General features: G+C 41.8%; 1 protein-coding gene and 1 long non-coding RNA gene across 4 annotated transcripts in view; one reads left to right on the top strand and one right to left on the bottom strand.

Annotated features, from left to right (window-relative positions):
- The window catches only part of KCNB2 (potassium voltage-gated channel subfamily B member 2), a 390,553-nt gene that overhangs the window by 331,883 nt on the left and 35,662 nt on the right, over positions 1-23,008 (top strand). The window lies entirely within an intron of this gene.
- Positions 3,825-21,479, bottom strand: LOC112678609 (uncharacterized). Of its 2 annotated transcripts, none has more exons than XR_003147703.3 (5): positions 21,319-21,479; positions 19,816-20,079; positions 17,764-18,104; positions 13,807-13,874; positions 3,825-4,083 (listed from the first exon to the last, which is right to left on the bottom strand). It is a non-coding gene; the product is annotated as an uncharacterized LOC112678609 (long non-coding RNA). The 2 variants fall into 2 exon arrangements; XR_003147702.3 differs by lacking the exon at positions 3,825-4,083 and adding an exon at positions 10,697-10,987 and having other exon boundaries at positions 21,319-21,478.

A 23,008-nucleotide genomic window follows, 5' to 3' on the forward strand; every position in this document is an offset into this window, starting at 1 on the left:
TTCATCAAATCATACTTCAAAATTCCATTCATGATTCTTGCTAGTATAAATCATCATACAAGTCCATTATACCTTGGAAGAGAATCATGAGCAGATCTAGGAGTTTCTCATTGGTAGGACCAGTCCTGCATACTCTTTTCTCAGCTTTGGAGGGTGGCCCCTCATTGTTCAAAAGCAATGTGCTCAATGGGGCGCCTGAGTGGCTCAGTTAAGCATCTAACTCTTGATTTTGACTCCGGTCATGATCTCAGGGTCATGAGATAGAGCCCCGCATTGGGCTCTCCACTGGATTTGGAACCTGCTTCAGATTGTCTCTCTCCCTCTCCCTCTGTCCTTCCTCCCCTCCCCTACCCCCCCCCCCACTCCCTACCCACTCCCACATGAGGTCTCTCTCTCTCTCTCTCTCTCTCTCTCTCTCTCTGAAAACAACAATAATGTGCTCAAGGGTAAAGAATTCTCCTGCTGGCTTGCCAGCATCACACGGCTTGCTGAGTCTCTGAAGCTGTGACCACTTGCCTGTTGCAACACAGTGTCTTTGGAGAATTAGCGTGGTGCACTTTATGAAAATTGCTCCTTTTGGTAGCATCTGCATATAAATTGTCATCTCAGTGGTGTAGCTGTGATTATAACTTGCTGAAGTTCTTAGCATAAAGGACACTGACCATCTTTCTCAGGCATAGAACTCTGTCAGAAAAGCCCCATTTCAAACATCTCCCAATCAGCCTTTTTAAAAAAAAATTCTCTCTTTGGCTGGCCTTCTTTGATGTGCATTTTCTACGGGGTTTTATCCTTTCTCCATTAGTTCTAAGGCACTGGTGTTGTGTGTGCAGTGGGAAAGTCCCTGCATGGTTGCTGGATGTTAATTATCTTTAGTTCTGGGGAAAAATAATGGAAGGAAGACTTAAGATTTCATTTACAATTTGTGGAGGTTTCTGTGACTTCTCTCTGTACTGAAAATAACTGTCACTAGTAAATTGTGAAGAGCGGCACATTAATGATAGCGCGATGTTCTACATGGAACAGAGAACAGCTTTTGAAACAGAAACTTTACCGTTCTGTGAAAGAAGAGCATAAAGGTAGAAATGTGGTCTTTAACCTGTGCCTAACCATCTCTCATTAGCAAAAAGCAATTCAACTATCAAGAAGAAAAGAAAGTCCTGGCACATAATCTCCTAAAATATTCTGGGGGGTTACCTAATCTGCCTACCACGACTTTTACACTTCTCTGGGTGGGCCAGCTCTGTCCTGAATCTATTTGAAGGAGCTATCTCCTCCAAATTCAAGCTGTGTCTGCATATTCCTTTCGAAGCCATGCACACAGTAGGAGCTCAACAGAGTTCGTCAACTTGATGGAATCACAAGGAGATTCATCCTTGTGCCATGAATTGGCACCACTCATATCTGGCCTAGCACAAAGTCAAGTTCTGCTCTCTTCCTAGATCCCTTGGCCACTTCTGCATCCCACCATGCCACAATAGGGGGACTCAGTGATGACTTTCATCTTCAAAACCCCATTATTAAAATCCAAATTTGAAAGGAAACCAGCATGGCCAGTACTTCAGGGTAGTCATTTTTCTCTTACTCCGTGGAGGGTACCACGTATCATGCAGGTTAAGGCTGCTTCACTTGTTTGTAAACTGCAAGGCACCTCACAAATGCAAGGAACCACCGCCCCTTCATTGTTTTGCAGAGCCAATAGAAAGGACACTAAGAGTCAATATGACTTTGAAACCTGGCTCTGACATATGCCATGCAGCCTTTGATTTTAAATATAACAAACAAACAAACAAAAAAAAACCTGTCTAAGTTTTGTTTTATCGTAGTTGGAATAATAAAACTAGTCCCCACCCCCACCCCCAACTCATTGGAGTGGGATTAAGTGAGATACTTGAAAGCACCTGTTACAAAACAGTTGCTCAACAAATGCTGGTTGTTCTTCCAAAGAGCCTCTGGCAGGACCAAACTGTCCAACAAGGGAACAAGAAACTATGGCTGCAGGTGATGAGTGCATGGCAAAAAAGAGAATAGGCATTATCTGGTGTTCAGTGTCTGTGTGATGACAGTGGGGAGGCAGAGACAGTGATGCAGATGCTCGATCCTACACAGTATAGTGGGGATGCCCCACACAAGAGTCTTCCCATTTAGAAAAAAGGGACATTCCTGTCTTCGTCCGCTATAGCCAGGGATTGGGAGGCTTGCAGCATCCACAGTACCACCCAAGTTATACCTATGAGCCCACCTACCTTTACAGGAATCAGAGCCTTTCCTCCCAGATTCTTTCCAAGCATAGCTTTTCCTGAAACTACTGTTTTCTGATTGCAGATAAATCATTGCTTACAGTTTTGACAAATTTGATATTATATGAAATACACGAAGTATATGTAGCATTCTCCTTATTTCCAGAAGAAGCATCAATAGGCAAGTGTGGACTCGCCTACTCACGCTCGTTCATATCTTCAATTTAAATTGAATTAGGTTATTTGCTCCTTTGTCAGTTGGAGACCATCTTTTCCTTTAACTTTTTTTCCTTTAGTTTGTGTAGGACATAATTCTCATTTTTAAAAAAATTTTCCTTTAGAGGTGCCTGGCCAGCTCAGTCAGTAGAACACATGACTCTTGCTCTCAGGGTCATGAGTTTGAGCCCCATGTTGGGCATAGAAATTTCTTACATACGTTTAAAAAAATCTTTACCACTGCCCAAATTATTTAGGAAGAATCTTAGGTAATGTGGCTTTGCCCTAGGAAGTGATTGGAATTAGTTGGAGACGTTCCATGATTATTAAAGGTGTGTTAAAGTGAGGCCTGAAGGCTCCATTTTATTCTAGGCACAGATGGATATGGACATGTCAGAGGCTTTCACAGTGTGTCTGAGGTGGTACTAAGGCAAATTTACCCCCTGGAGTGCCCTGAGACACTGGGGGTGGGTTGGGTTTCTAGCCAATTCAGTTTCTAGGGCTTCTCCAACCGCACAAGGGCAGCTTGAGGGGAACACCATAACCTCTGCCCTTCAGTAGCTTGGCATCTTTCACATGGAAAGGTGAATGCAAAGACCTGGGAAGACAATTATTCAGAGCAGCGACAGGACCAGCTGAGTACATGGGATGTTTACGTTGTGGATGGGGCTCTCACGCGGCTGTCGGAACCAAACAACATCTGTCACGGTCCTGTGGGGCCCAGAGGCCCTCATCACCTCCATGTCAGAGAGAGAAGGGGAGGGGGGTCCGACTGTGACACCATCTGTGTGCCAGGGACTTGGGCCAAAAGGCCTGGCGCTCGAGGGCTTCATTTCACTCTCTCCAGTCTGCAACAAGGAAAATCTTGGAACAGGCTGACAGCATTTCCCTCCTCCTCTCACTTACCTAGCCTGCCACAGCCACGAAGCCAACACACAACTGGTCATTTGCTGCTTTCATGAGTCCAAGTGGCTGCTTTCTGTGGTCACCCTCAGATCTTCAGCTCACCTCCTCCAGAGCTGAGAACAACGAATGACTACTGGTGGCAGCATCATCCTCCACAGAAGGAACACACGGGTCCCCCTGGGCCTGTGCTGTGTCACCCAACAAGGTTTTCCCCAACAAGGCTCACATGACAGATTATTGTCCCGGGCAAGAAGAAAAGGCATATCCTCAGAGTGAAGAAAGGGAAGCTACACCTCCCTCCCATACTCCCCTGCCCCCTCCTAGCCTTGACCCCCTCCCCCCCACTTTGCTCCTCAAGGTTTCAATCCATGGGCAGGAACATTGGCAGCACGTGGGAGCTTGGTAGCTCTGCAGCATCTCACACTCACCCACACCCGCAGGATCAGAATCTACATTTTAATAAGACCCCCCCACACACAAGGTGATTCCTATGCAGGGCCAAGTTCCAGAAGCCCCACTCTGACTCTTTTATTAATGATCAGATGTATGATCTACTTTGTTATTTGCAAGTGTAAGGAAATCTCAGCTTATTCCAAGTCTTAGAAGAAAAAGTAATGAAGACACCGAAACATCTGCAGGTTGAAAAGCACAAGTACAGAGATGTTGACTGTTGATAACAGCAATGTCTGGCTACCTTGGCCCTGGCCCCGCCTCATTGAGGTTCCTGTGAAGAGAAAAGAGCATGTGCTGGCAGTTTCTTAGATAGAAGCACCCAGAGGTTAGGGAGGGAGTGTTTCCTCCACTGCCTGTCTGCTCTCTGAGCAGGCGGGGGAGACCCAGGCCCTCACTTCCACCTTCTGCAGCAGCCAGAGAAGAGCCAGTGAAAGCCACTTGGAACTTCCCTGTCACTCAGAGGCCATTAAATTTTTACAAGATGAAAAGTACTTTTTCCAAAAATAAAACTCAGAGTTATCATTTCACTGGGCTGGGGAAATGTACAGTGTCTTTTTATAGCTGCAAATAAGAGCAGTTCTATAACAATCCTAAATTTCCTCCTTTGATTCTACAATCTTCTGTCCTTCGCAGGAAAAATAAAAATAAAAAATCCGTGGTAGCGCCCTCAGGTGTCATTCAGACCCTCGGGGCACACCTGCAGCCGCCTGCACACTCTCAAATTCCTCCACTGGCAGGGACACTTTCTCCTGATGTAAGAGTGCGGTGTCGCCTTCACACCTCTCCTCCTGGGTGTCCCCTTTCACAATAAGCTGTTGTAAAAGCTCAGACGCCTTCAAGGGCCACCCATGGAATGAGAGTGAGTGTGGGGGATGTGGGGACCGTGCAGCAAAGGAGGGGTGTAGCAGGAGGGCATGGCTCATTGCTAGGGAATTTCCATGACTCCTTCCAGCTCATTCAGGGGTCTGGTTTGGTAAAGCTGACCTGGCACATGTTTGCATTATCTTCGACTATCCCAATTCTTGAGGGCCGCAAGAGAGGGCAAGAGAGAGAGCTCATTACTGTCCTGCTCTTGCAGGGGGAGTACTGTGACCAGTCAAGGCTCCCAGCAGCTGGTGTTTTTTCTGCAGACTCCAAAGGAGATAATAAGTCTCCTAGCAGAGATCCCCAAGGAGCAGCTTGCTTATGTTTTGTGGCTATTGTTGTTGTTTTGTCTCACGTAATTTTTTAAAAATGTTGAATTTCTTAGAACATTTAAAAATCAGGAAATTTCACATCTTAAATCCCTATTTCCGGCTTCCTGAGACTTGGGAAATCCAGTGACACTCACCCATATTTCCCCGTGGCAATAGTCAGCCCCGTGTGTAGCCACTGCCTGCTTTAGACACCCCTTCCCCTCCTCCACCATCCCCTCCACACCTGCCCCTGCCTCCCCCCACATTCTGACCCACCTGGTCCCAGAGGGCTTTCCACTTCCCACCCCTTTCTACAGCCAGCTGGGAAGCAGGGTTCCCAGGCAGGGCTGGTGTCTAAGAGGCCAGATGGTTGAGAACAAGGCCTTGGGGAAGGTCTACTTCATTTGGTTTACAAAGAACTAAAATGTTTCTTTGTCTCAGAACAGCAGATTTTCTTTTAGAAGGCTTGCCTTGAAAAGAAAATGAAAAAACAGTGTGGTGAAAACCCAGAGTGCCAGCCTAATGGCAGTATAACTAGCAGGTTCCCTAAGTGCTGTCAGTCCTCCTTTGGGCATCTCTTTGGCTCCAGCCACTCCTCAGGAACGTTCTCCCATCCATGCCATGTATTATCTGGGTGCAGACAACACAGCCCCTCCCCATCCTCACCAACCTGGCTGCAAGGCTGCTGTGAGTCTCTGTTTCTCCAATGCCCCTGGTGCTGCATTTCACTTCAATCATATAAAAGTGACTCGTCTCTAACCATTTCTTTGTTTGTTTTTTTTTAATTATTATCCGTGATTTGCCATCTATGGAAAAGAACTGAGGACAGTATAATTTATCCACCTCCTGCTTAATCCAAACCTAGCACATTGCCACACAGCTCCAGACTGTTTCTTTCCTGAGGAATAAAAGCACACAGGTATCCCACCCTGATCTTCTTCTCTTTTTTTTTTTCTTAATATTTTTTTAAAGATTTATTTATTTATGATAGACATAGAGACATAGAGAGAGAGAGAGGCAGAGACACAGGAGGAGGGAGAAGCAGGCTCCATGCCGGGAGCCTGATGCGGGACTTGATCCCGGGACTCCAGGATCGCGCCCTGGGCCAAAGGCAGGCACCAAACCGCTGAGCCACCCAGGGATCCCCTGATCTTCTTCTCTTTAACTTCCCAGAGGTCACTAGCAGCCTAAAGCACTTCTCTTATATTAAATACATTTCTTTTAGATTTAAACATTGAATACAGGTTCCTTTTTAAGTGCTATGTGGGGTTCCACTGTAAGATGCCCCATGATGGATTATAGTCTCTTCTTGATGGACATAGAAATTGTTTCCTACTTTTTGTATTACCAGCAATGCTGCAGTGAAGGCTCCCGTGTCTGTCTTCCTACACACACCTGCATGCGTCTCTTTATACTCCTGGAAGTGGAATTGTGAGTCACAAGGCAGCACTTCTTGACTTTATTGCCAAATCCTTCTGCAGAACAATTGCCTTGCTTTAGCTCTCTGAGCAGCCATTCATGAGAGCTTCCTTTCCTCCCCATCTTTTCCACTACTCGGCATGTCAAGGCTCTTGATTTGAGCCAATTTGAGGGTAGGATGACATCTTGTTATTGTTTGAATTTTTCTCTAATTACAGGAAAGACTGAGTATTTTTTCACATGTTTAGGGGCCGTGGAAATTTCTCATCCTGTGAATTGTCCATTCACTGATGTTGCACTTTTTTTTTTTTTTTTTTGCCCAACAAATATATTTATTTTTATTTTTTTGTTTTCTTTTTTTTAATAATAAATTTCTTTTTTATTGGTGTTCAATTTGCCAACATACAGAATAACACCCAGTGCTCATCCCGTCAAATGCCCCCCTCAGTGCCCGTCACCCAGTCACCCCCCGCCCTGCCCTCCTCCCCTTCCACCACCCCTAGTTCATTTCCCAGAGTTAGGAGTCTTCATGTTCTGTCTCCCTTTCTGATATTTCCCACCCATTTCTTCTCCCTTCCCTTCTGTTCCCTTTCACTATTATTTATATTCCCCAAATGAATGAGACCATATAATGTTTGTCCTTCTCCGATTGACTTACTTCACTCAGCATAATACCCTCCAGTTCCATCCACGTTGAAGCAAATGGTGGGTATTTATCATTTCTAATGGCTGAGGAATATTCCATTGTATATATAGACCACATCTTCTTTATCCATTCATCTTTCGATGGACACCGAGGCTCCTTCCACAGTTTGGCTATTGTGGACATTGTTGCTAGAAACATCGGGGTGCAGGGGTCCCGGCGTTTCATCGCATCTGCATCTATGGGGTAAATCCCCAGCAGTGCAATTGCTGGGTCGTAGGGCAGGTCTATTTTTAACTCTTTGAGGAACCTCCACACAGTTTTCCAGAGTGGCTGCACCAGTTCACATTCCCACCAACAGTGCAGGAGGGTTCCCCTTTCTCCACATCCTCTCCAACATTTGTGGTTTCCTGCCTTGTTCATTTTCCCCATTCTCACTGGTGTGAGGTGATATCTCATTTCAATTGGGTTGTCCTATGGATTTGTAGATATGTTTTCTAATTCTAGTAAGAAATTGTTTGGAAGTTATGTGCATCACAGATTTCCCTGTGCATACGTGGGTGAGTGTGTGTGTGTGTGTGTGTGTGTGTGTTTATATGGGGTCTTGTTTACAGAAATATTTAATTTTAATGTAGTCTAGTTTGTTAATACTTTTCTTTATGGCTTATGTTACGTCTTACTTTAAAAAGATTTCCCTATCTTGCAATCATACATACATTTTCCTGTGTTAAAAAGGTTTTTTTTTTTTTTTTTTAAGTTTCAAAGTTTTTTCTAAAAGTTTTAAAGTTCTACTTTTCACATGTAAAGCATTGTTCCTCTGGACCATTTTGTATATGTTAGGAAATAGGAACCTTATCAATTTCCCACTTCCACTGAATTTTTTTTCCCATGCTTATCTGCAATGTCACCTGTGTCACATATGTTTTCACATATGTTTGGAGCTGTTTCTGTTTGCTTGGTCCTTTTTAAAATATGCTACCCCTCAACCACATGCCTTCATTACCAAGGAAGGCTTCAGAGTAATGGCAAGTCCCACTGTCTTCTGTATTTCCAACTTCTCTTAACTCTTTCTAACCTTTGGCTCTTCTGTAAGAATCTTAAGATCAGCTTGTTGTGTATCATGAGAATCTCTTGTGGGACTTCATTTGAATTGCTGTGCTATAGATTAGTTTGGGATCTTCTTTAAAGAGCTATCTTTTGTCAGGTTAAGGAGGTTTCTTTTTATAAGGAGTTTAGTTGGGCACCTGGGTAGCTCAGTAGTTGAGTATAAGCCTTCAGCTCAGGTTGTGATTCCCAGGGTCCTGAGATCAAGTTCTGCATCAGGCTCCCTGCAGAGAACCTGCTTCTCCCTCTGCCTGTGTCTCTGCCTCTCTCTGTGTCTCTCATGAATAAATAAATAAATCTTTAAATATATAGAGAGAGAGAGTTTGGTAAGAATTCTTAAGCCTAAATGAGTGTTGAATTCCATAAAAAAAGAACTTTCTGTGTCTATTGACATGATGACATGGTTTATGACATAATCTCTCAATCTATTATATTTCATAATAGAGCTTTTAAATATCAAGCTATGTTTACATTCCTTGAGTATATTGTCCTTGGTCATACATACTGCTGACTTAATTTGCTAGTATTTTATTTAGGGATTTTTCATTCACATTCATTTTTTAGATTAGTCTATAACATTCTTTTTTTTAATATTTTATGTATTTATTCATGAGAGAGAGAGAGAGGGAGAGGCAGAGACACAGGCAGAGGGAGAAGCAGGCTCAGAGCAGGGAGCCCGACATTGGACTCGATCCCAGGTCTCCAGGATCAAGCCCTGGGCCTAAGGCAGGTGCTAAACCGCTGAGCCACCCAGGGATCCCAGTCTATAACATTCTTATACTTCCTATTCATTTTTAGTTATTAGCCAAATGAGTTGGGTAGCTTTCTCTTTTCCCTCTCTCTAAATTAGTTGATATAATAAAGAGTTTATTTGTTCCTTGAAGATTTGTTAAGCATCATGTGTAAAACCATTCAGGCTTTGTGTCTTTTGACTACTGATTTCAGTTTCTCTAATGGTTATTTTATTCAGACTCTCAACTTCTCCTTGAGTCATTTTGGTAATTCATTGTTTTCTAGGAAATTATCCATTTCATTGTAGTAGTCAGCATTATTGGCACAAAGAGATACATCATAATACTTCGTGTTTTTAAAACTGTCTACAACATCAGAAGTTATGACCTCTTTACAATTTCTATTTTCTCCTATCATTATTTCTTCTCCTCCGTCTGTTCCATCCTTCCTTTCTCCTGCCTTTTTCACTGTTTCATTTGCACACATGACAAAGCTCAACTCTGAAAAGTAACTCCTTCTGCAGTGATTTTGAAATTATAATTGATTTCTGAGATGGTAAGCAGGACTATTTCTAAATTCTCATGAATCTAGGTAGAATGTGCTGCCAGAAAGATTGTCTCCGGGTAGTTTCATCTTCTATCTTCCATGGTATTTTTCTAATTCTGACTATAGACGCCGATGTTGCAACTTGGAGTATAATCAAACCCCAACCCCCAACGCTAAGACTTCCAAACTAGCTGCTTTAGAAGGAAAAAAGGCACCGTTTTATCCTTCTTTGCCTTCATATCCAACAGATTATTTTTCCCTATGTCAGAAATTAGTTTAATTGCTAAATTTTACGTGTTGTAAATGTTTCTATTAAACTTATGAAAAGAAAAAGATATTCTTTTTCAGATACTCGCTCATATATTCTTGTGCCAAACTCAAAGAAAGCCCGTGAGCTTCTTCACTTGCCCCATGATCTTTGTGCCCTGCCCTCCCACATCTTACCCCCTCAACCTGCAGAATCTGTGTGCTTATTTCATCTCAGAGTCCCTGACATTTTTCTATTATCCTAAAGGCTACTCGGTCATAGTCATTCTTTCTCTTTTCCAGATACCATCAAGAAGACCAAATCAAACAGAAAGGGGGGTTGAGGGGGGTGAGGATGGCAGCACATTCCTGTGACAATCTTCTGGCTCCTGGCCAAAAGTTTTACTTAGCGGATCTTCTCTTTCCTTCCTAGACTGTCTGCCTACCCCCAAGTAGTTAAACATAAAGCAACTTCTGCACTTGGAAGGAAGTGTAAATCCCCACCACCTACTTCCCTCTGAGCAGAAAGAGGTTGTTTTTTGTTTGTTTTTGTTTTGTTTTGTTTTGTTTCCCAAAACAGGTCCCTTCAGGAGGAGACTGGAGTTGCCTGCACTTCTGAGCTCCTTGTTCCCACAGAGCCTGGAGCAGCCCCAACCCTGACGGGACAGTTGCCCTTGGCACAACCCCTTGCCATGAGACTCACAGAAAGTTTCAAGTAGCCCAACTCTTTCAGTGAAACAAAATAGCAATTTCAACACATAATCAGCTACTTCCATCACAGTGGCAGCTGGTACATTGTGAACCTTCAGTAAATATTAATCAATAGCTATCCAGTGGCACTGAAGAGAGACAAAAGCATAATCTGATGGCTTAACCAAGGTCACACTAAACAGAAACCAGGCCTTAATTTTCCAGGGATGGCACATGTCCCACCAGTTAGAGATGCTTGAGCCAGGGGAATCTACCCAACGCCAAAGCATTTTTCATCCACAGGCAAGCTCTGCAAGACAAAGGATGTGTTCTGTTTATGGTTGATCTGTATTAGTGAAAGGAGATTACAAAGACCCTAAACCAGCTTCATGAGAATTTTCTGTAACTGTGTGCTGATCCATCAAGGGAGGGAGCTGAGTTAGATCCTGACTGTAGCCCTTCACACAAAGCCACAGCATTAGCAAATGCCTCCTTCCACCCCAAAATGACCTTTTTGTCTAAGACAGATGCAATCAGTATCACATCTTATGTAGTTTTCTACATCTGAAAGTTGGCCATGCTGGCGATGGGTCTTGACTCCATGAACAATCTTCCAAGAACTAAAACAAAATGGAAGACATTATTTCAAAACACAAAGAGAGGGAACTTTGCCAAAATACGTGACAAATTTAGTCTGTTGGTTACATGGGTAGGTGCTGACATAGCTCCTGATTTTCTCAGATGGTATAATTTCAAACAATCACCCCTTATTGAGAAGATCAGCAGGTTAGCCTAATCTCCAGGCAAGAATGGGAAGAAGGGGGATGCCTGGGTGGCTCAGCGGTTGAGCATCTGCCTTCGGCTCAGGGCATGATCCTGGAGTCCTGGGATGGAGTCCCACGTCGGGCTCCCTGCATGGATCCTGCTTCTGCCTCTGCCTGTGTCTCTGCCTCTCTCTCTGTGTCTCTCATGAACGAATAAATAAAATCTTAAAAAAAAAAAATGGGAAGAAGGCTTCTGATGAGAACCACTGTCTGAACTGACAAGGCCTTTGCCGGGCAGAGCAGAAGTCTCCTGGTGAGAGGCTTCTTTCCAGGGCAAACTGTTGCTTCCCAGAGGCATTTCCAGCTCCATTTTCCTAAGTGCTTTACTCTCTGACCTACCTGGTCACCCCTCCTTGATTTTGCTCCCCTCTGTCCTGTACCCACAGGCAAGACACCCCCCAATCCTGCCCCACCCAGCTCCCCTCACTCCATCAAGACCCGCTTTGAAACCCATTCCTACACAGGCCCTGGACTTCCTCTGCCTATACAGCTCCAGGGAGGAGACACCCCATCACAGTCCTTCAGCCTGTTCCCTGGCTCTTGGAGGTGTACTATCGGTAAGACACACCCCATAAATATAGTCTGCCTCATGCCACTTATGTATCTTGTCTCCACCAGATTTTAAGCTCCTTCAGGGAAGAGCCTTTACACTTTAATCAAGTGTTTTGCACATGGCAGTCTCCTAATAAAGATATCATGATTGACTTCCAGTCAGTTAATTTTTTTTAAAGATTTTATTTATTTATTTATTAGAGACACACAGAGAGAGGCAGAGACATAGGCAGCAGGATAAGCAGGCTCCTTGAAGGAAGCCTGATGCAGGACTCAATCCCAGGACCCTGGGGTCACCTGGGCCAAAGGCAGACGCTCAACCACTGAGCCACCCAGGTGCCCCAGTCAGTTAATTTTCCAATGTACCTACAATCACAGTCATGATTATAAAGGCTATTTTTTAAAGCTACTAAAACTTTGCTTGTGATTCATAAAATTCATGAAGAACCAAGGATGAAGTAAGTCCTCAAGCTCTTGACTCAAACTGACTATTGCTGTCGAGACAGCTATACCTTTTAAAATAAAAAACCCTTCCATAGACATAAAGGTAAATTACACATAGCACCTTGCCATCACGAAAGCCTCACACTTGAAAAACTACAAAATTAGGCTCCTGGTTCTTCAGGAATGGAGGCTGATATTATGATTCCCCAGTAGGACCGTGATACATAAACTGCTGCTGCCTCTCAGCAGAGAGGAACATAAGCCAGTCTCTCTCTTTTACAATTATTTTATTTAGAAGGCATGGAAGAGATATATAGAAAAATAACAATGTGAAGAGTACAGGGAGAACTCATTTCTTGGAGCGGGTTTTAAATGAATTAGAAATGTATTTTCACCATCTGCTGCTGCTACTGCTCTTATGAAATTTGGGATTCACAAATTGCAGTTTGTATAACACTAACTCTGGGACTCGGAGAATCTACTCAGGATCTGCAGCCTGGGGGAAATGTTCTGGATTACTTCTGAAAGCTCTGCAGCACAATAAGGAACAGACTCTCTGTAGGGCTTCCCCAACATCTGACAGGCAGCCCCACATGCGCGTCAGGGGAGACGGAGGATGACAGCACCATAGTACTGGGTACTGTACCACATTTCATGTTGGAAAATCCTTCACAACATTCGCTGTGACTGTTCCCAGCATCACTGAATAGAGAAATCCTCATTATCCACCTAAAAAGACATGCTCACTGAGGCTAAAAACATAGAACACCGGACACCGAGGGAGAAGAAAAAGAATGTAAAGGTACATTCTCACACAGCCTCTCTCAAGGAGAAAGACATCTCCCTTATCCAAGTATTTTGTTAAAAAAATTAACAGTAAACATGAAGTGATAAAAGCAGAACTTTTTTTTTTTCATTATTTCTTTATCTTCATTTTTCATTAGATTGGAAAGTGAAAGGAAAGATAGGGACAGAGAAGTTCTCTTCTGAAGTTCTCTAATCATGTCTCAGAGGGTTAGATTCAGACTCTGCAGTTCTAGAACATTCTCTCTAGCAAAGTAACCTCAGGCAGCCAATCTACCAAATACAAATACCTAAAGGTTATTTCACTCATCCTGCCACAGTGCCAGGCGCTGGGACTGCAGAGATGAAAAGACAAGGCACAGAAGGCATAGAAAGGAAAGACAAGTCTAGTCAGAGGGCATAGATGCTGGCAATCACAGTGGGTATGACCACGTGTTCATGGAGGAAGGTATAGAGCGTGGCAGGGCAGAGACAGGATGCAGAACCAGTCAGTCTCAGCCCCACCAATCCAGTGTTCTTCATACCTGTGAAGCCCAGGTCCCCTCCTGTCCTCCTACCCTGAAAACCACTTGCCACACTTGTTCCCCGCAGTCACTACAGGAAGCATAGCACCAGACTTGTGCAGGGAAAAGTGAAATGTATATGCATTTTAAGCACCTATTCTCTACAGGGGGCATTATTTTATCTAATCCTCACCACAACTTCATTTTCCAGATGAGAAAACTGAGGCCCAGAGAAGTTATGTGGTACCCATATCAGAGAGTAAGAATCAAAGGGGCCACCTCTGACCTCAAGACCATGTTCCCTTCACTTACATTTCACTGTTTCCACTCCTTTTGCCTGTAAATAATTGTAAACAGCAACGATGGAGGTAGCCTTATTTCTGTAGACAGAAGTAGACAAGTTTAGGTTAGTGTAGATCGCAATCTGAGGCAGAAATTTAATTTACTGCAAATGGTGGCTCATTATATGCATTTTGGGATTACACTGAAAAACTATCAAGAATACCAAGCATAGCTCTCCCACCATGAGACTCTTGGCCCAAACCCTGTTGTCCTCAGGGCCAGTGCAGTCATGTTGGGGGGACACTGAATCCATATGACACATGGTTCAACATGACTAAGATTGTCACCTCTCTTAATTCTAATCACCCTGCTTAAATATCGTATATAAATAAATACAATAAAAATGGAACACCAATTCCTGCATTGATGCAAAAATCTTAGTGGTTATAAAACCACATGCTGCTTACATACTTTCAATATAAACTAAATTTATTTTCTTGGATCCATAAAGACTGTGGCCCTGTGTCATCACTAGGCAGCAATGACAGAGACAGATTCAAAGAATACAGACGTAGAGCTGAAGATGATCATGACTACTGTTTCCATTTGCAGGATGGGCATGAGGGAGCTGTCAGGGTCCTCCATGAAGTTCCATTGCTGCCTTAAAAACTATCATACATGCTTATGTAGCAAGAACTGGAAAGGAGGAAGATTAATAGCAAAAAGATAAGCTAATAAAGTTATTGATGAACAGAGTTTGTATGATACAGTTCTCTGAAATGGTAACTCTCTAGTTTAGGTTATAGGAGACCTGTCTTCTTTCCAAGATGTGAACGAAGAAAGCCAAGGCCAAAAATGTGGGCTACCTTGTGCATTGTAGTCCACTTTAGCACTTACATATGACATCTAAAATGCAGGCAAGCACTTTGATGAATAAATGATGGAGTGAATGAATGATTTCCTTAGCCATTCACTCATGGTTCATAAATTGTTGTATTATGGAACTTTTTCTGAGCTTTAACTAAAGCTGGACCTGTTCCAGACAGAGCTGGTGATGCCATGGCTTAAGCTAAAGGGATGCTCTGGCCAAAAGTATCTAGGAATTTTTTTTTCCTTTTAAAACACAAGCTCTCAAGAGTTAACACATCACATTTACTATCAAGCATTCCTCCTGGTGTAAATAATTTAATCAGATATCATCCTTGTCACAGAAGACTGATCAAATGGGAGTTTTAGGTAAGCTCTGAGTGGAGAGGAGAGAATTTGGGAGTTTGGCAGGTGGATCTGAAATGTGCTCCCAGATCTGAGAAGCCAGAGCAGACTTGTAAGAGGAAGTGGGTTAGAAACTGGGGGGAAGCCAAAGACGTCATGTCTGCACCCTCATTATGCCTCCATCCCCTTGTCAGTGCTCACTGAAAACAACAGTAGGAGAGGAAATCTACAGTTGTTTCCTGAGCTTTATTAGGCTCTCAGGTTGTCCATTTTAAACTTCTTTCCTCCTGGGGATCATTCACAATCAGTAGCTTCCCAGTACTGGGCTCTCACTATGTGATTTGCAGGAACACTTCCTGTTGTTCACTCTGGAGAGAGGACACCAGCTGTGGGTGTGAAGAGGGGAGCCAGGAGCAATGACCGCAGGCCAGGGCCCCATATCATTGGGAGTGGCAGCAACAACAGGAAGTTTCTACGTGGGCCACTACCCATGGAAAATCAAAAATGACCTCTTTGGGGACACCTGGGTGGCTCAGCGGTTGAGTGTCTGTCTTCAGCTCGGAGCATGATCCCAGGTCCAGGGATCGAATCCCATATCGGGCTCCCTTCAGGGAGCCTGCTTCTCCCTCTGTTTATGTCTCTGCCTTTCTCTGTGTGTCTCTCATGAATAAATAAGTGAAATCTTTTTTAAAAATTACCTCTTAGGCAAATTAGAAGGCCCTTCCACAAACAGCTAAGGCTACTCCTGCTCCGTCCTCTTCTTTCATTTTTACATAGGCCACCTGGCTCTTCCACAGCCACTTACTAGGTACCTAGCACATGTCATGTGTTTCCCATAAATCACCGCACGGAACCTCCAATGGCCTGAAAAGTTGGCAGACTGTCCCTATTTTATAGCTGAGGAAATAGGCTCCCAACGGTATCCCAGCTTATCTGAGGTTTATGTCACTGTAAAGTGGCCAAGCCAGAAATCAAATCTGTACAAGACTTCCTGGACTATTCCCTTTTCTCACTCCTACACTGCTTCATATCCTCATGCTGTATCTCACTCAGTTCTGGTTTAATTTTTACTAAATCCTCTAAGAAAATTGCTGCCTATGAAAATTTTTCTACCATTTGATGGCTCTGGACACAAAGCCATTAGGTTGTAAATTAAATTAAATCACTGCTCAAACAAGTATGCAAAATAATCTTTAAAAGCAGCAAATGTGCTTAAGGAAATGACCACGATAGCATTTCACTTCTGAGACCGTGAGCTTTTCAGTGCCAACTGATCAACCCTCGGGAATATTTAATGATTTTGTCCTGGACTACTGCACAGCCAGAAAATGTGGTTTGACCTTAGGATGATGAATGTGTGTGATTTAGATCTGAGGACTGATAAAAAGAAGGAGGTTTATGCAAGTTGACAAAAAACAAGCTGGCCATGGCTCAGTGTGATTTGCTATTTATGGAGAGCTTCTGTTTGCTTTTGTGGTAGATTTATCTGCCCTGACATTTATTTTGCTTATTAAAAAAAATTCACACTCATCAGTTTGCTATCTGGGCATGATAAATACATTTAATGTCCCAAGTTCTATTAAACTAAATTTATTTTCCATTCCAGCATCGAGCAGAAAATATACCTTTGATTTGTTCTGTTGAGTGCTTTATCCTGGGATTTTTTTATGCACTTTATATTTTTAGATATTTTACTTGTACTTCTGGGACTTCTGCCTCTTTTAACCTATAAAGCCCACAATATTAATAAACACAAATTGAAACCTAAAGTTTAATCATAAAACCTTTCACAGTAGGACTAAGTAAGCTGTGCAAAGTGTTTTTTATGTATGCATCACCTTCTTCAATCTTTGTGTGTATTAGTTATCAAAATTAGTTGAAACGACTAAGAGTAGTGCAACTCAGCAAAAGATTGTCTCACTTTTTGGGGATCACCTAACAGATAACACAGGAAAAATGTTGAGCTGTGGGTGTTGTCCACACAAAACCAAAATATTTAATGACTTTCTTTTTTAATCTAGATGTTTTATTATACAAACTTAAAAGCGACATAGTTTGATTGAATTGTTTTGTTATATGGACACTTAACAGAAACATTCACAGAGAACATAGTAAATTCCAGAACACTGTAAAATCAGTTTTTAAACCCAGAAGTGTGCCAATCCAAATGATACAATAATAAAGTCATGTATAAACCCAATTGCACATTCTTTCATGCCACCCACAGTTGAGCCCCTTCTGTCTGCCGGGCACTGTTCTGGGCATAGAGGATACAGCAGTAAGCCAGATTGGCACTTACCTTGCTCTCTTGGAGCTAATTGTCTAATTAACAAGAAAAATCTCAGAGTGTGATAGTGCTGTGCCAGGAAGTAAAGTGAGGAGTGAGGGTAGGTAGATGGTGAAAGTCTCACTTAGGTAACATTGAGCCTGAGGTCTGAATGACAAGAAGTAGCCAGCGATGCGGCAATGAGCAGGGCAAGAATTGCAGGTGTCAAGGCGGGCAGAAATGCTAAAAGTGGGAAGGAGCTTGGCGAGAGGCCCGTGATCAGGGTGGAGAGTGGAGGAGAGGAGGTCAGAGAGAGGAAGTGCAGGGCCATGTGGGGCTGTCCAGGCCTGGGCAAGGAGCTTGCATTTCATTCTGGATGTGAGAGGAAGCCATTAGAGGGTTTTAAGAGGAAACACCCAGTCTGATTTATATTTTTTTAAAGTTCTCAACATCAAAGTTCAAGTTGTGAGTGTGCACTAATTCTCAGAATAAAGAGCCAATGGAATTACCTGCTGATTATGTCCAATTGCATGACATCACATCGCCTCCTCACTTCACTGCTCACCTTGCAGCGTGACCATGAAGAGGCCATACTTGATCCGTCCATCAGTCTTTCTAAAGGCTTCTCCTGCGAGGCACCGATGGCAGCAGTCTCCTTGCCAATTCATTTTGTTTCCATGTTGTCTGGTCTAAACTCCCATTTGCCAATAGCCTTACATGTGATTCAAGCAAGTCTCCATCACTCTCATAACTCTATCTCAAGAGTATTGATTTTGCTTTGCAACAGGTTTACACTGCGTATTTTAGAGCATCTGGACACTCAGTGAGGACCTGGTCCTGATGGCACTTGCTAGAGTTAAGGGAGGGATATTAAAGAGATATTGTAAATATTCAGGTGAGCATTTTCATGCTTTGTTCCTGTAGATCTCTTAACTCCAAGAAGTGAGGTAGCAAACACTCCTATGATCCACCAACCTTGCCCCTACGGCCCTAGAAAGTGGTTGGGAAAAATGGGCCAACAGTGATAAAGCAATCAGTGAGCACAAGAGAATGATACTTATTAGCTTTCTGTAATAATGTGATGGGCAGAACAAGGGCACTCCGAAAAATATGCCTGTGTCCCCAGCATATGTCAATATGTTATGTTCTATGGCAAAAAGGAATTATGGCTGCAAATGGAATTAAGGTTACTAATCAGCAGACCTTAAAATAAGGAGATTATCCTGGAATATCCAGGTGGGCCCCTTGTAATTGCAAGGGTCTTTACACCAGAAGAAGGAATCAGAATAGAGTCATAGAAAGATGTGACAAAAGGAGAAAGGCATGGGTTGATGCCTTTGAAGAAGAGGGGTCCATGACCCAAAAAACAGGGGTGGCCTTGAGAAGCTGGAAAGATCAAGGAAATGCATTATTGCCTAGAGCCTCCTAAAAGGGATACAACCAAAAATAAAATAAAAAATAAAATAAAATAAAATAAAATAAAATAAAATAAAATAAAAGGGATACAACCCTGTCAACACACTAATTTTACCCCAATGAGACCTGTTTCGAACTTCTGAACTACAGGACTGACAGATAATAAATCTGCATTTTTTAAGTGGGTGGTAAATGGTTACCACAGCAACAAAAAAGCAATAAGTAGAATAAAGCTCCACTTGTGGAATAAGTTAAGAGGTTCAAGAGGTGACGATGAGAGCCATGAACAGAGCAGAGTCTCAGGCTAAGAGTTTCTCACAAGGGATACAAATCGTGATCCAAAGGACCTGTGATAGAAAACCTTCTGCCAAAGACAAGACAAAACAAAGCTCTTAATTAACATTGTCGGGGCCAGCCCTCATGACCAGCAGCCTACCTAAATTAATGCAGGGTACAGAGTGTTTTTGAATGGTTTCACATAAATTTTAAAATGTTGGGATTAATTAATATGGCTGCTGATTAGGGGATAGATCTTGTTCCTAATTTTAAAAGTCTATATTTCATAACAATTTGAGCTGTCATTTACTGCTCATAAAATTAGCAGGGCATAATATCCTTGAGCTTTTATTTTTTTCAAGTTTCTAAAATAAGTTTCTGTAAACTTCCGTGGATCTTTGAGAGGAGTTATGATGAAGCATAATCTATACATTGGCAGAGTTTTATTTTGCTGAATGTTCCAGACTAAGAGAAGGTTTGTTCAGAAAATCCTCCTAAGTGCCTATCGATATTTAATAAACCTGACTCTGATGACAAGTGTCAGCCAGTCCCTCTTCCAGAAAGTTGACACTGTCTATGTTTATCTGTTACATAAGCCAGTCTGGGGAGGACAACATCACCTGCATACCTTGCTCTGAGAATTGGTGTGGTTTAGCCTCTGTCTCTCTCTAAATTTTCTCCTCCTTAGGACACATGTAACATATCTTTCAACTTTTGTGTCCACACTATGTACAGCACAACACAGTATCTTTCACAGAGTGAACATGATATTTCACCAACAAAATAAAGGAAATTTTCTAATTATAGCTCAGATGTTGAACAAAGTAGCCTTATCAGATTCATAATTATGTATGAATCCTCATACTTACATAGGAAACTTCCGTGTTTATACATCTGTGCAGATGTGTGTATGTAAATATACAAAGTTCATCCTAATATAGCTCATTTTGCCTGCTGCAAAATATCAGACTGTTGAGATCTAAATTATTAGGTCAAATACACTAATTCCAGTGATCCAGAAAATGTTTCAAAAGAAAGCATTTGTATTTAGCAGTCAGAAATTCTTGTTCTTGCCATACTTTTTCAAAATGATTGCTTTTAATTGAGGGTTTTTCTGGATCCAGGCTCTGTTGCTAGAAAGAAAAAGTCAAGATATGAGTCATTCAGAGAAATTCATATTGTCAACCTGATAACAGACATCAAGTCCAGAAAATTCCTTTTCCCTTTTGTTGTCAATATCTATTTACCCCAAATGGGCATTTTAAAATCATGTTTTTGTTATTGTTCTGGGCTGCTAGGAAATTAGAATAGCCTCATGGAAAATACAAGAATGGTTGTGACTGGGGATCCCTGGGTGGCGCAGAGGTTTGGCGCCTGCCTTTGGCCCAGGACGCGATCCTGGAGACCCGGGATCGAGTCCCACATCGGGCTTCCGGTGCATGGAGCGTGCTTCTCCCTCTGCCTGTGTCTCTGCCTCTCTCTCTCTCTGTGACTATCATAAATAAATAAATAAATAAAAATTAAAAAAAAAAAAAAAAGAATGGTTGTGCCTAAAAATGTGTAGATGTAAATAACATGTGCATTATCTAAATTCTAGACCATTCCAGACCAAACTTTTTCTTTATATCATTATAATATAGGAAATTACCCTGATCTTTCATGTATTTATCCCTATGTTGTGACAGAGGCCACACTCATTAATTTTATATAATTCCTTATCCTTGGAATATAGTGGTCCTCTAAATCTTTTTTTAATTTCATTCTACAAATAACAGAAAACTAACAAAACAATACAAAATCAAGTGAAAATTTAAAAATTATCTAATTAATTTTAGTGTTTGATGTAATAATAATAAAACTAGATAAATAAAGCCTCCAGACCCTAACTTATCCAACTTAGCAAGATAATAGAGAACTTAAGAAATTATCTAAACATCAAATTTAGAAAAGCAACTGTTGCCACTATTGAGATATTTAAAGCATAAGTCACCTTCATCTGAATTATCCACAGAATATTCCAATCCCCTCTCCTTGTTTTGCATACATACTCATAGATCAAGATTAAGTGTTTTATTTAAGAACCTATTTAAAAGATAGTAGCAGCTAATCATTTAAAATTAGCTCCCTTGACCAGAACTACACAGCCATGCAAAACCAAAGCTTGGGACTTGATCCTAATTATTCAGATTGATCGTCTACTTCCCTCAAATTCATTAATTCAGAACTCCTGCTTCTAGCACACTCCCTCATTTGGGTGGTCTTGATCTCACCCTTGAAAGCATTATTGCTTAGGGAGGAAGGATGACTGTTTTAAATAAATCCTAAGTATGGGAAATCAGTATAAAATTCCATCAAGTAAAAAAAATTCTCACCCTGATACTGTATTCTTCATTTGCAATTTTGACTTGTTGGATGCACCCTATTCTCAGATACGGGAGGACTTGGTGTGTCTTGGAAGAGAGTATAACAGACCCTGATGAAAAGATGGGGGTGCCCTGGGTGGTTACAAAACAAACCTGTGTGGTTCGAGGACAGTTACATCTGATAGTTCTAGAATTTTAAGGATTACTTGGGCTTTCTGAAAGCAGCCCATGGACTCTGGGGACTGTCTTAGCTGTCTTTCGTTTCATCCTTCAAATTCTGTTGTTTTTCTTTTCAATGGGGATTTATTTCTTTATGGAATTCAAGAGGATTTACATATCTAACAAGGACTAATATATCTGAAGGGAACTGAACACCTAGGTGTCTGACAGATTACAACTATAGGCAAAAAATACCATTGACATTGAAAAGCTCACCACCTATATTGTCTGGTGGCATAGTTATTCTCTGGCCTGCATTATGGAGGCCAAAGCAACATTAGCCTAAACTATACTCACCAAGTATAGTGAAATTAAGCCAGGGCTCTTATCAAACCAAGCCAGAAGTTTTCCTTACTCTTTTATATTTCTTTCTAATTTTGCTGAGCTACCTAGAAATTTATTTTAAGAGGTTGTTTCTTCGTGGGCTCATGAACGTTACTTTTCAGACAACTTTATAAAAGCTGTCTGAATTCAACAAATATTAGATAATTATTCTTTGAATATCAATTACAGACCCATCACTATGTCAAGCCAATAAGATTCCAAGGGTTTCTTTCACATGTACCAATGTGCCTGGCTTCTGATAAATTTATTCTAGATTTCCTTTAATTTACAGTCTTCTCCTAGTGAAAGCCTGTCAGCTTAATTTATTTTTTGCTCGGTGAAAGTGATTTACCCCACTGAAGGACAGTTGCTTTAACTGAGAACTTTCATGCTTGAGTAGAGGAAACAACAAACTATAGGTTCCATTTTAAAGTAGTAAGTTTAATAGCCCTGAATGCCGATAAGTTGCTTTTTTTCTTAAAGATTTTATTTATTTATTTGTTTAATTTTTTATTTTTTTATTTTATTTTTTTATTTTTTGGAGAAAGAGAATGTATGTGGGAAAAACAGAGGGAGAGAGAATTTCAACCAGACTCTGCTGAGCGTGGGGCTCGATCCCATGACCTCTGCGAAAACCAATGAGTCAGTTGCTTAACCAACTGTGCCACCCAGACACTCCCTTATTTGCTTTAGAAACTATCATTTATTTCATTGTTTTGGCCCTCTGCATTGCTCTAGTCTAGAAGTAGTCTAGAAGTCTAGACTTCTAGTCTAGAAGTGGGGTCAGAGAGGGTTGCAGGAATATAGAGAGCCAGCCACACAAGGACAGAGAGCTGGAAGCTGGTGGCAGAGGCACAGACTCCTGCTAGAAGATGACTCTGGCATTGTAGTGAGCAGGGTACAACAGGATATCTGAGTGGAATGACAATCTTAGGAGCATTTTAGCAAATGACTGGCAAAAAACAGCAGAGTTTCAAAAAAAAAAAAAAAAAAAGAGGCAGAAGCCTGTCCAGGGCCATCCAGGCAGTGGTCAATATGTAAGAGTCAGAAAGCCATGCACTGCTTTTTTTTTTTTTTTTTTAAATGTAAGCAAATGTGTATATATATTTCTGTCCTCACCACCATTTTTACACCAAAAGTAGCATATTATAACCTT

The sequence above is a fragment of the Canis lupus genome, chromosome 29 (assembly GCF_003254725.2).
Source record: "Canis lupus dingo isolate Sandy chromosome 29, ASM325472v2, whole genome shotgun sequence".
Classification (NCBI taxonomy): Eukaryota; Metazoa; Chordata; class Mammalia; order Carnivora; family Canidae; genus Canis; species Canis lupus.